Below are 13,943 nucleotides of genomic sequence, written 5' to 3' on the forward strand. Positions count from 1 at the left end.
AACAATTATTTTTTCGTGATTTAATAGAAATACAGATCGACCTACAGAACGGACGCGACACGTATAACTACTTCAAGGAAGGCACGGGGGCTGAAATACAGTCCACCGACGAACATTCATAGGTGGTAGTATGGACCATACAAGAAAAAAAAATGGTTCAAATGGCTCTAGGCAATATGGGACTTAACTGCTGAGGTCATCAGTCCCCTAGAACTTAGAACTACTTAAACCTAACTAACCTAAGGACATCACACACATCCATGCCCGAGGCAGGATTCGAACCTGTGACAGTAGCGGTCGCGCGGTTCCAGACTGAAGCGCCTAGAACTGCTCCTCCACATCGGCCGGCTATCGAAGATGAATAAGTGCTCATAGCTCTTAAGTTAAGCATTTTAGACCCCATGCTTTCTAGACTTTTTTTCTCATTTTGGTCTATACTACCACCTTTGAAAGTTTGTCGGCGGAGTTCTGGTTCACCCTGTATAGATAGATGTGGAAGCTATGTCCCATACGTGGGAGATTATTGCTCGTTGTCTGGAAATTAACGTCAGCGACTTTCTAGGTCATCGAGGGCAAAGATGCAGCAGTCCGACCAGGTGAGCTTGACCAAGCTGCAGGCGCTTAGACGCCGCAGATGGTGTTTGGGGCCCGCGGTAGGAATTGCCGCATCCGAGAGTGGCGCCGGGGTGTGGGCAGATAAGCCGCAATCTCGGCGACTTCCTTTCGTAACCCGCCGGCTCCGCTAATAGCTCGTCACGTGACGCGGCGCAGAGCCATGCCTGCGGCCTCGAGGGCTCCATCACTGGCGGATCTCACGGTTATCTCCAGGGCGCGAGCCCACCTCCTCCTCTGCTTCCACCACTCGTCTCTCACGCTATACCAGCAGACACAGCGAAAGTGGCTGGACCCTAGATAAAATTGTATAATGAACTGCCTTAAACCTAACTGTGATGGGCAAATATGGTCGGTAGGTGTAGATCCTAAACATTTTTACACACTCTAAGACAAAAAAAAAAAAAAAAAAAAAAAAAAAAAAAAAAAAAAACAGGCACCGCGAAGAAATTCTCCGAATGGGACGGATGTCGGTAAATGTGATGTAAATGTGCAGACAAACAAATTATTTCAGTTTCAGAAAAACTAAATGATTTATTCAAGAGAAAGAGCTTCGCAAATTGAGCACGTCAATAACGCGTTGGTCCGCCTCCGACCCTTACGCAAGCAGTTATTCGCCTTGGAATTGACTGATAGAGTTGTTGCATGTCCTTCTTTGGGACATCGTGACACATTCTGCCCAACTGGCACGTTAGATCGTCAAAATCCCGAGATGACTGGAGGGCCCTGCCCATACTCCGTTCTCAGTTGGGAAGAAATCCGGAATTCTTGCTGGCCAAGGTAGGGTTTGGCAAGCACGAAAAGAAGCAGTAGAGACTCTCGCCAACTATGGGTGGACATTATCTTGCTGCATTGCGGGCCCAGAGTGGCTTACCATGAAGGTAATGCCCTGCTATGAAAAAATAGTAACCTCAGACCTTCATTCCTGGTTTTGGTGCCGTACGGTGGGCGACAGTTAGTTTGATATCCCATCATTGTCCACCATTCCGGACACGCCTTCGCTGGTCATCAGAGCTGAATTCTGAATGTCGCCTGGCATACGGACTGAAAACCAGGAGTGATGGTCCGGGATACCATTTCTTTTCACAGCAAGACCCCTTTGGTTGCCATCAGCGGCATCGTTACGGCACAGCGGTATGTCGACGATATTCTATGCCACGTTTGGTTCACTTTCATGGCAAGCCGTCCTGGAATTACATTTCAGCAAGATAATGCCCTCCCGCACGCTGCTTGTCTTCATGCTTGTCAAACCCTACCTTGGCCAGCAAGAACGCCGGATCTCTCCTCAATTGAGAACGTTAAGCCGTCGGCACACGGACCGTGCCGTCGAACGTCAACGTTGAGCGTGCTGAGTTCAATGTGCTGGTGAAAGCTCAGGAACGATGCGACTTGTGCATACGGTACGTGGGCCCCAACGTAATACACGCGTTCATAACGCACTCCAGCGGCAGTTGCGGGATGTTTCTAGTTCGTAAATCACACTTTTTGTTAAGCGGGTGCACGTAAACTTACCACGTTAGCTCTATTAAAACGCACATTTCCTCCATTGTCCATATGCTAGTCACGTTGTTCTACACGTAATAGACACAAATAAAAACTTCAGTATCCAGGTACATGTTTTAAGACGAAAAGGAAAGTACGTACCATGTTCAATCAATAAGCACACAGGCTTACAAACGTGCCATTACAAACAGTGCGATACAAATTTGCAATAGTTCTCCACATAAGATAAACATTATTTCATCATTCCCACAATATAGTAAAACCCCAAGGTCATCCTTACTTGATCACTGTTCCTACCTATTAGCAGAATCTTTGCAACATCTGAATTACGAAACGTAAAACAAAAAGGAGCAAAATATCTTTTTACAAGTAGCGCAAGTTGTCCTGTAGATTAAGCCAAGCGAACAAACTCACTCCTCAAAAAAGGGTGAACTTATATTTAAATAACATCAAATATTATAGTATATACTTACATTAAACTAATAATAAAGCATCAGAACCTATTAAAAACGCGAATGTTAGGGAAAAAATTGTTGGGCAGAGGGAGACGCGAACCACCATCTTGCTCCACTACGCTGAACCGACAACACACAAATTGTAGCCCATATTAGCCTGTTCCCACTTATTAAAAGATTTAACCGTAGCTGTGTTACTGATTGAAATTTAATTATAACAATTTGTACCAAGAACAATGCGTTTTTGGTGGATCCTCAGTGTGTCGTTGCCTTCAAATGGCATAGTCTTACAGTACGCAAGTTACAATAATTCTTTTGCCACGAATATGATGTTTCTCATTATTTTACTGCAACGAATCACACAGTTAACAACGTGTTTTCGAGTGATTCTCATTTTGCTGGTGCTCAGAAATGGCATATACACGTATAGGCTTGAAATGAATGCCAATATGGCACCTCACAACTCCGTGCTGAAGGGAGTTGGCGTCCGTTTGACGTAGGTGGCGATGTACCACCTGATTGGTCAACGCTCAGACGCACACTCAGAATATCTGACACGCTAGATATTGCTCTGCACTTTCAGGAAGACTCCCGAACGTGCTGTTCCACGCTATGACGTAAGAAACTCGGCACGCTCAACGCTAAACGTTCGGATGCACTGTCCGTGTGCCGACGGCTTTAGCAGCATTATGGGCGGGGCGCTCCCACTTTCTCGGGCTTTGGACAATCTAATGCGCCAGTTGGACAGAATTTGGCACGATATTCCTCAGGAGGACATCCAATAATTCTGTCAACCAATGACAAGTCGATAACTGCTTGCATAAGGCCCAGGCGTGGACCAACGCGTTCTTGAATTTCTCAATATGTGGAGCTCTTTCTGTTGAATAAATCATCCATGTCTTCTAAAACTGCACTCGTTTGTTTGTCTGTATCTGTACATCACATCTACCGATTTTCGCCACATTCGGATAATTCCTTCCTTCGTGGTGTTTCTCTCTTTCTTTCTTTCTTTCTTTCTTTGTCTTAGAATGTACAAGTGCGTGGGTAATCACGAATTTTTACCTATCACTCCAAAAATAGAGTTACTTACATTTTTATTTTTTTAAGCTACGATTCTACAGTCCTAGTACAAACTGAAATATCCACGCCACAGTACCGTAGAATACCGCCAGAGAAAATCAAACAAAACGGCACACCTGTAGAGAAAGTGAAGTATCATGTGGAAACTCGTTTTGGGCAGCAGCAGAAATTTTGCAGCTGTCAGTCAAATTTGGGTTACTTTTTTAGTTGGTTGGTCTAGCCTGACAGAGTTGCAATATTTTCAGTGTTGTTGAAAACGAGTAACGGCACGATACTTCACCAGTTGGGTACCCCATTTCCTTTTGACTGCTGTAATGGAGGGTTACGTCTACAGCATGAGGATTTAAATGGGTGCCAAAACTGAATACTCGTACATGTACGTGCCTGCGAACAAACGAAAGTTAGAAACGCCATTTTATTTTTGCGAGGTGATAATAATAACTTCGTGACCACTTTTCGTAAACCGTCGAGTTCGCTTTTATTATGTTCACAATGCGTTTTGGAAAGATATCCTCATCATCCAGTGATCAGTGTGATCTCTTCATTTATATTGCTGTTTGCCAAGGTTCGAAAAAACCGTTAGTTCTGAATAAATTAACTGTATAATAATAACTGAATACTGGGACAAAACAGCTAGAAGAAAGAAAAGACATAAAACGCATAAGGTAGAAAAAACTTTCCATATATCTTCCATATCACAGTTAAGAGCAGAGAGCTCAATTTGCTAGACGAGATCATACTGTATTACAGTGTTCTTTAAACAGTGATATCATATGCAACATCTTTGTAAGTTGTGAATCTTCGAGGTGCATTAAGAAACGCTAATTCCTGGGCAGTTATAAATAACCTTGCTAACCATATACCCCACATGGAAGTTATAAGGTTCAGGGCACAAAGGAATGTAAACAGTTGATGCGTCATGCACATAAAAGTTTACCGTTGACACATTTTCAGATATCCGTAGGAAAAAATAGTATTGCCTAATAGTTTAAAAACATATTTTGAATAGCGTCCTTCACATCTCGTATTAGGTTCGAGTTCTACCGACTGCTGTGACTTGAGATGTATAGCACAGTTTAAGTTAAAATTAATCTTGAGAACTATTAGTACACATTATACAGGGTGTCCCAGGAGGAATGGTCAATGTTGTTGTTGTTGTGGTCTTCAGTCCTGAGACTGGTTTGATGCAGCTCTCCATGCTACTCTATCCTGTGCAAGCTTTTTCATCTCCCAGTACCTACTGCAACCTACATCCTTCTGAATCTGCTTAGTGTATTCATCTCTTGGTCTCCCTCTACGATTTTTACCCTCCACGCTGCCCTCCAATACTAAATTGGTGATCCCTTGATGCCTCAGAACATGTCCTACCAACCGATCCCTTCTTCTGGTCAAGTTGTGCCACAAACTTCTCTTCTCCCCAATCCTATTCAATACTTCCCCATTAGTTATGTGATCTACCCATCTAATCTTCAGCATTCTTCTGTAGCACCACATTTCGAAAGCTTCTATTCTCTTCTTGTCCAAACTATTTATCGTCCATGTTTCACTTCCATACATGGCTACACTCCATACGAATACTTTCAGAAATGACTTCCTGACACTTAAATCTATACTGGATGTTAACAAATTTCTCTTCTTCAGAAACGCTTTCCTTGCCATTGCCAGCCTACATTTTATATCCTCTCTACTTCTACCATCATCAGTTATTTTGCTCCCCAAATAGCAAAACTCCTTTACTACTTTAAGTGTCTCATTTCCTAATCTAATACCCTCAACATCACCCGACTTAATTCGACTACATTCCATTATCTTCGTTTTGCTTTTGTTGATGTTCATCTTATATCCTCCCTTCAAGACACCATCCATTCCGTTCAACTGCTCTTCCAAGTCCTTTGCTGTCTCTGACAGAATTACAATGTCATCGGCGAACCTCAAAGTTTTTATTTCTTCTCCATGGACTTTAATACCTACTCCGAATTTTTCTTTTGTTTCCTTTACTGCTTGCTCAATATACAGATTGAACAACATCGGGGAGAGGCTACAACCCTGTCTTACTCCCTTCCCAACCACTGCTTCCCTTTCATGTCCCTCGACTCTTATAACTGCCATCTGGTTTCTGTACATATTGTAAATAGTCTTTCGCTCCCTGTGTTTTACCCCTGCCACCTTTAGAATTTGAAAGAGAGTATTCCAGTCAACATTGTCAAAAGCTTTCTCTAAGTCTACAAATGCTAGAAACGTAGGTTTGCCTTTCCTTAATCTTTCTTCTAAGATAAGTCGTAAGGTCAGTATTGCCTCACGTGTTCCAGTGTTTCTACGGAATCCAAACTGATCTTCCCCGAGGTTGGCTTCTACTAGTTTTTCCATTCGTCTGTAAAGAATTCGTGTTAGTATTTTGCAGCTGTGACTTATTAAGCTGATAGTTCGGTAATTTTCACATCTGTCAACACCTGCTTTCTTTGGGATTGGAATTATTATATTCTTCTTGAAGTCTGAGGGTATTTCGCCTGTTTCATACATCTTGCTCACCAGATGGTAGAGTTTTGTCAGGACTGGCTCTCCCACGGCCGTCAGTAGTTCCAATGGAATATTGTCTACTCCGGGGGCCTTGTTTCGACTCAGGTCTTTCAGTGCTCTGTCAAACTCTTCACGCAGTATCATATCTCCCATTTCATCTTCATCTACATCCTCTTCCATTTCCATAATATTGTCCTCAAGTACATCGCCCTTGTATAGACCCTCTATATACTCCTTCCACCTTTCTGCTTTCCCTTCTTTGCTTAGAACTGGGTTTCCATCTGAGCTCTTGATATTCATACAAGTCGTTCTCTTATCTCCAAGGGACTCTTTAATTTTCCTGTAGGCGGTATCTATCTTACCCCTAGTGAGACAGGCCTCTACATCCTTACATTTGTCCTCTAGCCATCCCTGCTTAGCCATTTTGCACTTCCTGTCGATCTCATTTTTGAGACGTTTGTATTCCTTTTTGCCTGTTTCACTTACTGCATTTTTATATTTTCTCCTTTCATCAATTAATTTCAATATTTCTTCTGTTACCCAAGGATTTCTACTAGCCCTCGTCTTTTTACCTACTTGATCCTCTGCTGCCTTCACTACTTCGTCCCTCAAAGCTACCCATTCTTCTTCTACTGTATTTATTTCCCCCATTCCTGTCAATTGCTCCCTTATGCTCTCCCTGAATCTCTGTACAATCTCTGGTTCTTTTAGTTTATCCAGGTCCCATCTCCTTAAATTCCCACCTTTTTGCAGTTTCTTCAGTTTTAATCTACAGGTCATAACCAATAGATTGTGGTCAGAGTCCACATCTGCCCCTGGAAATGTCTTACAATTTAAAACCTGGTTCCTAAATCTCTGTCTTACCATTATATAATCTATCTGATACCTTTTAGTATCTCCAGGGTTCTTCCATGTATACAACCTTCTTTCATGATTCTTAAACCAAGTGTTAGTTATGATTATGTTGTGCTCTGTGCAAAATTCGACCAGGCGGCTTCCTCTTTCATTTCTGTCCCCCAGTCCATATTCACCTACTATGTTTCCTTCTCTCCCTTTTCCTACACTCGAATTCCAGTCACCCATGACTATTAAATTTTCGTCTCCCTTCACAATCTGAATAATTTCTTTTATTTCATCATACATTTCTTCAATTTCTTCGTCATCTGCAGAGCTAGTTGGCATATAAACTTGTACTACTGTAGTAGGCGTGGGCTTCGTATCTATCTTGGCCACAATAATGCGTTCACTATGCTGTTTGTAGTAGCTTACCCGCATTCCTATTTTCCTATTCATTATTAAACCTACTCCTGCATTACCCCTGGTCAATATTCAGAGATATAACAGGAATGATAATTCAAAGCAAAGAAGTATAATAAACATAGGCTCTAAAACTGCATACCTGAAGAACTATGAGGACTTCTTCATCTTCGATAGTGTGAAACAAATCTCTTCTACTGCAGGTTATTTGCTTTCCATATTTTGAGAGATAGTAGTATGGACCAAAAGAAGGAAATATGTCCAGCAAACTTGGGTCCTAAGGCGCATATCTTAAGAGCTATGAGCAATTGTTCATCATCGCTACTGTGAAATCTATTTCTCCTACTGAACAAGCTACTCGTATGCATTCTGGAGTCCACTTTTACTACATTTTTTAGCTTCGAAAGATCGTTCCCGTCTTATCGCAGAATATCGACCATTCCTCCCGCAACATCATGTACATGATGTATAATTTTAAGATTTTATATGTTTTCCTGTCATGAATTATTATTATTATTGTTTCCCCCAGGGGCCTTCAGCTAGAAGTACGCGGGTGGCGTCCGCGGGGACACAAGCTGGGTCTAACATTGCTTCCACTTACTTGTGTCAGGCTCCTTCTTTCTCCTTCCCTGTCGGCCTCACTTGGCCAACTATTGCCTTTTCGACCCCAACGGTATCAGGTTTAGAGGCCCGAGGATGTCTTTCCAATTTTCTTATTCCTACTTCTAATCCAACTCCTGAAGGGAGCCCACCCCTTAAGAAAAGCCAGCAATTCTATAAGCTGTGAGGGTAACACCTCAGGCTGGACGAGAGGCCAGCCCCCTCTCTTCTTAAAAAACAGAGAATTTCAGAGGTATGAACTAAACCTAGTTGCACTTTAAGAAATCCGGTGGCATGGATGTTGAAAACTGTACTATTTTGTATGGAGCCTGTGAACGAGGTCATCTGTTACGCACTGGTTTCTGCGTCAGTAAGACTTCGGCCACTAATGTTTCAGAGTTCATGTCAGTCAACCGAAGAATATCTGTTCTAACAGTGAACGGCTTGTGTGGACTGTCATTCTCCCACGGAAGAGAGCGAAAGTGAAGTGAAAGACGAGTTCTATGCACAGCTAGAGGCAGTGATGGACGCTATACCAAATGGACACCCGAGGATCCTCCTTGGTGATATGAATGCCAAGGTTGAGAAAGAACAAATATTCCAAGGCACAATTTACACGACCTAACCAATGCTAACGGGGTGAGGTTCATCAGCTTCGCTACATCATCAGGGTTGCTCATCTCCAGCACAAACTTCCAGCGGGAAAACATACATAAGGGAACCTGGGTGTCGGCAGATGAGACAACTACAAATCAAATAGAACATGTTACCATTGATCTAAGAGCCAAGAGATGGGTGTTAGACGTTAAGACAGCACGGGGTGCCGAAGGTGGGAGTGATCATTTCCTGTTCAGAGGCCTTTTAAACGTACAAAGTAAGAAGAGTTGGGCCTAAGTTAAAAAGAGTTGAAAGGCACCATGTGGAAGAACAAAAAGATTAAGCAACGAAGACCGAATACCAGGTGCAACTTAGTAACCGTTTTGAAGCACTCAGTGGAATGGGCGCGAATCAGGACCTTGAACTAATGTGGGGAAACATCCAGAGCTCAGTTAGGGATACCGCAAAGGAAACGCTTATGGGAAACACAATGGGCAAGAAGATCTGGTTTGGAAAGGAATGTGCAGAAGCCCTGGAAAGGAGGAAGGAATCCAGGAGTAAGTGGCTGAAGGGGACAAATCTGGCACAGGGCAAAGCACAATCTGAGGAGGTCCGAAAGACTACATAAGCAACTCTGAGAAGAGCAAAGAGGAAATTTATAAGGGATATCATCATTGAAGCAGAAACAGACTTCAGAGGACAAAAGACTAGGGAAATGTTTTTCAAGGTGAAGTACCTCTGCACAGGTCACCAGGCCAAGCAGAAATTTGTCAAAGATTCCCATGATAAGATCCTGACGACCGATAACGATACAGCTGTGGAATGGAAAGAGTACTTTCGGCAGCTGGTAAATTGTAATGAACCCGAACTGCAGTTTGATTTCCAGTACCCAATTACAACCGATGCAGATTATCCCCCACCTACCCTGGATGAGATAAAAACCAGAATCAGACACCTTAAGCAGAATACGAGTCCAGGTGAAGATGGAATTCAGGCTGAAATGATCCTGGCAGGAGCAGAGAAACTTGCAGAAAAAATACACTGAGTGATACAGGCAATATGGACCAAAGAAGGACTACCAGTAGAATGGAAAACAGCTCTGATTTGTCCAATACATAAGAAGGGCGACGAGCTGAAATGTGAGAACTATCGAGGAATCGCCCTGCTTAACGTCTGCTATAAGATCCTGCCCAATTGCCTCATACATAGAATTCAGCCAGTGGCAGACTCGGTGATTGGGGAGTACGAGGGAGGCTTCTGGCCAGGACGGTTAACAGTAGGTTACTTCTTCAGTCTCCGACAGCTCACTGAGAAACTGGGTGAATATGGTAAAGATTTGCATATTTTATTGGTTGATTTTAAGAAGGCTTATGATTGTAAACATCGAAAGAGCCTGCTCAGCTGTTTAAGGGAGTTTGGCATGGCAGAGGAACTCATAAATCTGATAGAGATCTGTCTTAGCGAAACATGTGCAAAGGTGAAGATGGGAAATCGCGTTGACTGAGAAATTTGTGACAGGACTCAGGCAAGGAGATGGCTTGTCCCCAATCCCGTTCAAATTTTCCCTTGAGAAGATCATATGTGAGACCTTCCAAGAGAACGAAGGGATTGAAATCGAAGGAAAGAGACTGGTATACTTAGCTATGCAGACTTAGCTACGCAGACGACATCTGTTTACTCTCTAGGTCTGAAGAGGAGTTGGAGCAAATGACCAGAGCACTAAAGGAGGCTGCCAGGAAATTCGGGCTAAACATAAACGAAGCCAAGACAGAGTACCTCATTATGACGCGTGTTCAGTCAGACTGCTGGTCATCTACAATCACTGCAGGTGGGAGACCAATCCTACAAGAGAGTGCATGAATTTAAATACCTAGGGGCACTTTTCACTGAGAACTCGTCATGTGAAGCAGAGATCAGTGCCAGAATACAACTGCTTCGGTACAGATATCTCTCCAGACAGTTCAAGATTCGACTGTATAAAACCCTGATCCAGCCTGTTGCACAACCAAGAGCTTGAGGAACTATACCAGCAGCCAAACATAGTAGGAACTGTCAAAGCCAAACGAATGCAGTGGGCTGACGATGTGGTCCGGATGGAAGATCACAGATGGCCTCAGAAGCTCCAGGATTTCACATCTACAGTAAAGAGACCCTCAGAAGAAGCCTTGGAGGGATGGCCTCCATGCAGATTTTAACCAAGCATCAATAGATGTGAACGGTTGGCGGATAGCAGCAATGGACAGAATACTATGTAGGAGGAAACTCGTAGCAGCATGCGGCCCACCTGGACTTGGTAACGTAGAAGAGGAAGAAGATTATTATTTCCCCTTAGGCAAATGCTTGAAAAATATTTGGAAAGAGATAGCAAATTCCAGGTATTATTAATATATTTTCAAAGACCTTCAGTATGCATCGAGATAGTCTCTATAAAAAATTATAGTTCTGAATCGCAAATAAATTCATTAAGATGTACGCAGGGGTCGTCACAGCAGCAAGTAAAGCAGGAGAGCAGGATCACACATCACTAAATAAAAAACAGAATACGTACAAATAGTCAACACTAAATATGCACAAGAGCACATCACATTTGAAGAAGACAAGTTTGTTGGTCAGTCCAAGCAACTAGAAAGCCAGTACAGTTACTACACTGTCCAGTCACTTTAATGTGACAACCCGTCAAAAGCCAGAATAACCACCTTTCTAGCACAGACTACTGCAAGAGGTGCTGGAAGAGAGTCATTGATGTTCTGGAAGTTCTCAACATGGAGATGGAACTGTAGCTACTCCAGTACCATGGCCAACTGCGCTAGATTTCTCGGTTGGCACGAACAGTCGAATTGAGGTAGTCCTACAGATTCTCGAATGGGTTTAAATCTGGAGAGTCTGTTAGTCAGTGGAGTATAGTGAACTCATCCTGGTGCTTTTCGAACCACGCACATACACTGTATGCTCTGTGGTATATTGCATTATCCTGTTGGTAGATGGCACTGTGCCGATGAAAAAAAAACTGCTTGCAGGGGTGGACATAGTCCCCAAGGATAGATGCATACCTGTGTTGATCCAATGTGCCTTCCGGAATGACGATATTGCCCAGGAAATGCCCTCCAGCCTGGACCGTTCCAATGACTCTGGCAGCGTGTTTGGTTTCAGACGTTTCACGTCGTACACACTGACACATCTGTTCAATGAAGCATAAAACCTGATTCACCTGAAAAGGCCACTTGTTGCCACTCTGTCGACGTTCATCTGCGGTATTGGCGTACAAATTCCACTCTTCATCGCCGATGAACAGCAATCAGCATGGTTGCATGAACGACCTGCATGCTGTGGAGTCCCTTACGCAGCAACGTTCACTGAACAGGAGATCCTGTTGGTAGCCTCTTGTTTCTTTTGGGTGGTCAGTTCCTCATCAGTTGAAACATCTATTTGCCCATACACATCTCTGCAACCGTCGTTCACCCCTGCCATCTATGGCCCATGGTGCAACCACAGCTGCTCCAACGCTGGTTTTGGATAGCGTTATTTTACCATGCACAGTATACTTAATCACGGCGGCACTCTAACTCTTTGCAAACTTATGCGTTTCGGAAATGCTTCCACCCTTGGCCCAAAATCTAATGATTGTGCCCTTTTATACGTCAGACAGATAGTTCCCTTTCCACATTACAACAACGACTGCATCTGACGTGTTTTACATACCCACCACTGTTGGTGCTGCTACCCGCTGGCTGTGAGTGGCTATCGCAGACTGATGTCCGAGAGTGGCGATGGTCGCATTAATGTGACTCGGCCATGCATAATTAAATACCCCTGATTTAAATGAAAGAATTTTTGTCAGCTCCAGATGATTATATGCCCTCAGAGATAAGTTCAAGTCTAAAGCCACACATTCTGCAAAAATGAAGATCTACAAAACCGTTACAGGTACCATTTCCTGTATTGTTCAGAGAACTGGACATTAACTAAGAGGGAGATGTAAAAGCGTCTAACATTTGAATGAAAGGCGATAAGAGAATCCTAGGGCTCGGTAAGAAATGGAGATATATATAGAGGACAAGAATGAATAATGAAAGTTATAAGATCACAACCCAATCCACTGTTTTACAATATCAAATGGGGAGGTCGCGTAATCCGTATGTGAGAGAACTTATTTCCTGAGGAAGCTTTCGTTGTTCACACTACAACAAAAAACACATGGGTAGACTAAGAAACAGATGGTAAGATGGCTTAAGGAAAGGTGTGGAATCTTTGAATGTAGTCAATTGGTCGAAAATAGCAATGGATAGAATGCCGCAGAGGCTGAATGCTAACGGAGTGCTTGGTCTACTGGTCCGGTGAATCCATGAGTTCTGTATAAGTAATTATTATTTGTATTAGCATTATAAATTGAAAATATAGTAAGTTTCTGAACATCACACCATATATACTTACATAATACTGTCATAACATGCGTTTATAGGACCTGTCACAGGCAACCAGGGAACAGTTCATATACAGACATTAATGAAACTGACAAACTGCAGGGACGGATTCTTGATTGGAAATGGAAGGAAAAGGTCCTATGAACATGTGTCACAAAGAAGAGGAGGGGTGGTTTGGCGATGATACAGAAATTAGGAAACATGCTGCCGTGTCACTGGTCGGCGTTGTAAAAATCTGGTAAAATTGCTAAAATTGATCACCCTATCAACTGTGACACTTATTACAGAACATTGGTTGTGTCTTTTCCATCCCATCCCTCCACTGGTACACTGTTGATTACCACACAATGATTCGTGTTGACATCGCTTGTTTGAGACGAGAAAAGTCTTGGTGGAGGGGCAACACCTTCTGGGAATGACTAGCACCGAAACAGTGAAAGCGTATGAGGAATCAATAGAAACGGAACACCGAGACATCATCTATCCCATCACTGTGAAAGATAAATGTGAATGTAGAGGTCGTCAATCACCTTCGGACAGCAGTTTGGAAACGTTCCACACTGCCGCAGAACTCTTCCAGTTTCCTTTATGTTGTGATTGTATTTTATATCAGTCATCCAGTGTGTGTGTTGTGGAAACAGCAGCAACATGATTTACATTGTGCGATGTCCAGTTTTCTGTGAAATCCAATGGATCGAAACGTGTTAATATCATGTAAATAAGTCATACAGAACTGCAACCAGTCACTTTTTTTGAATAATAATGCTTTATTCCATGAACCGGTTTTCGAACCTTTTCTGGTTCATCTTCAGATGGTTTCGGGAGGATCCGGGAAGTTACATCATTACTGGTAGTAGCATAATGCTGGGTGCTGGTTCTATGGGAGAAAGCTGGGTCACAC

Source organism: Schistocerca americana, chromosome 3 (genome assembly GCF_021461395.2).
Source record: "Schistocerca americana isolate TAMUIC-IGC-003095 chromosome 3, iqSchAmer2.1, whole genome shotgun sequence".
Lineage (NCBI taxonomy): Eukaryota > Metazoa > Arthropoda > Insecta > Orthoptera > Acrididae > Schistocerca > Schistocerca americana.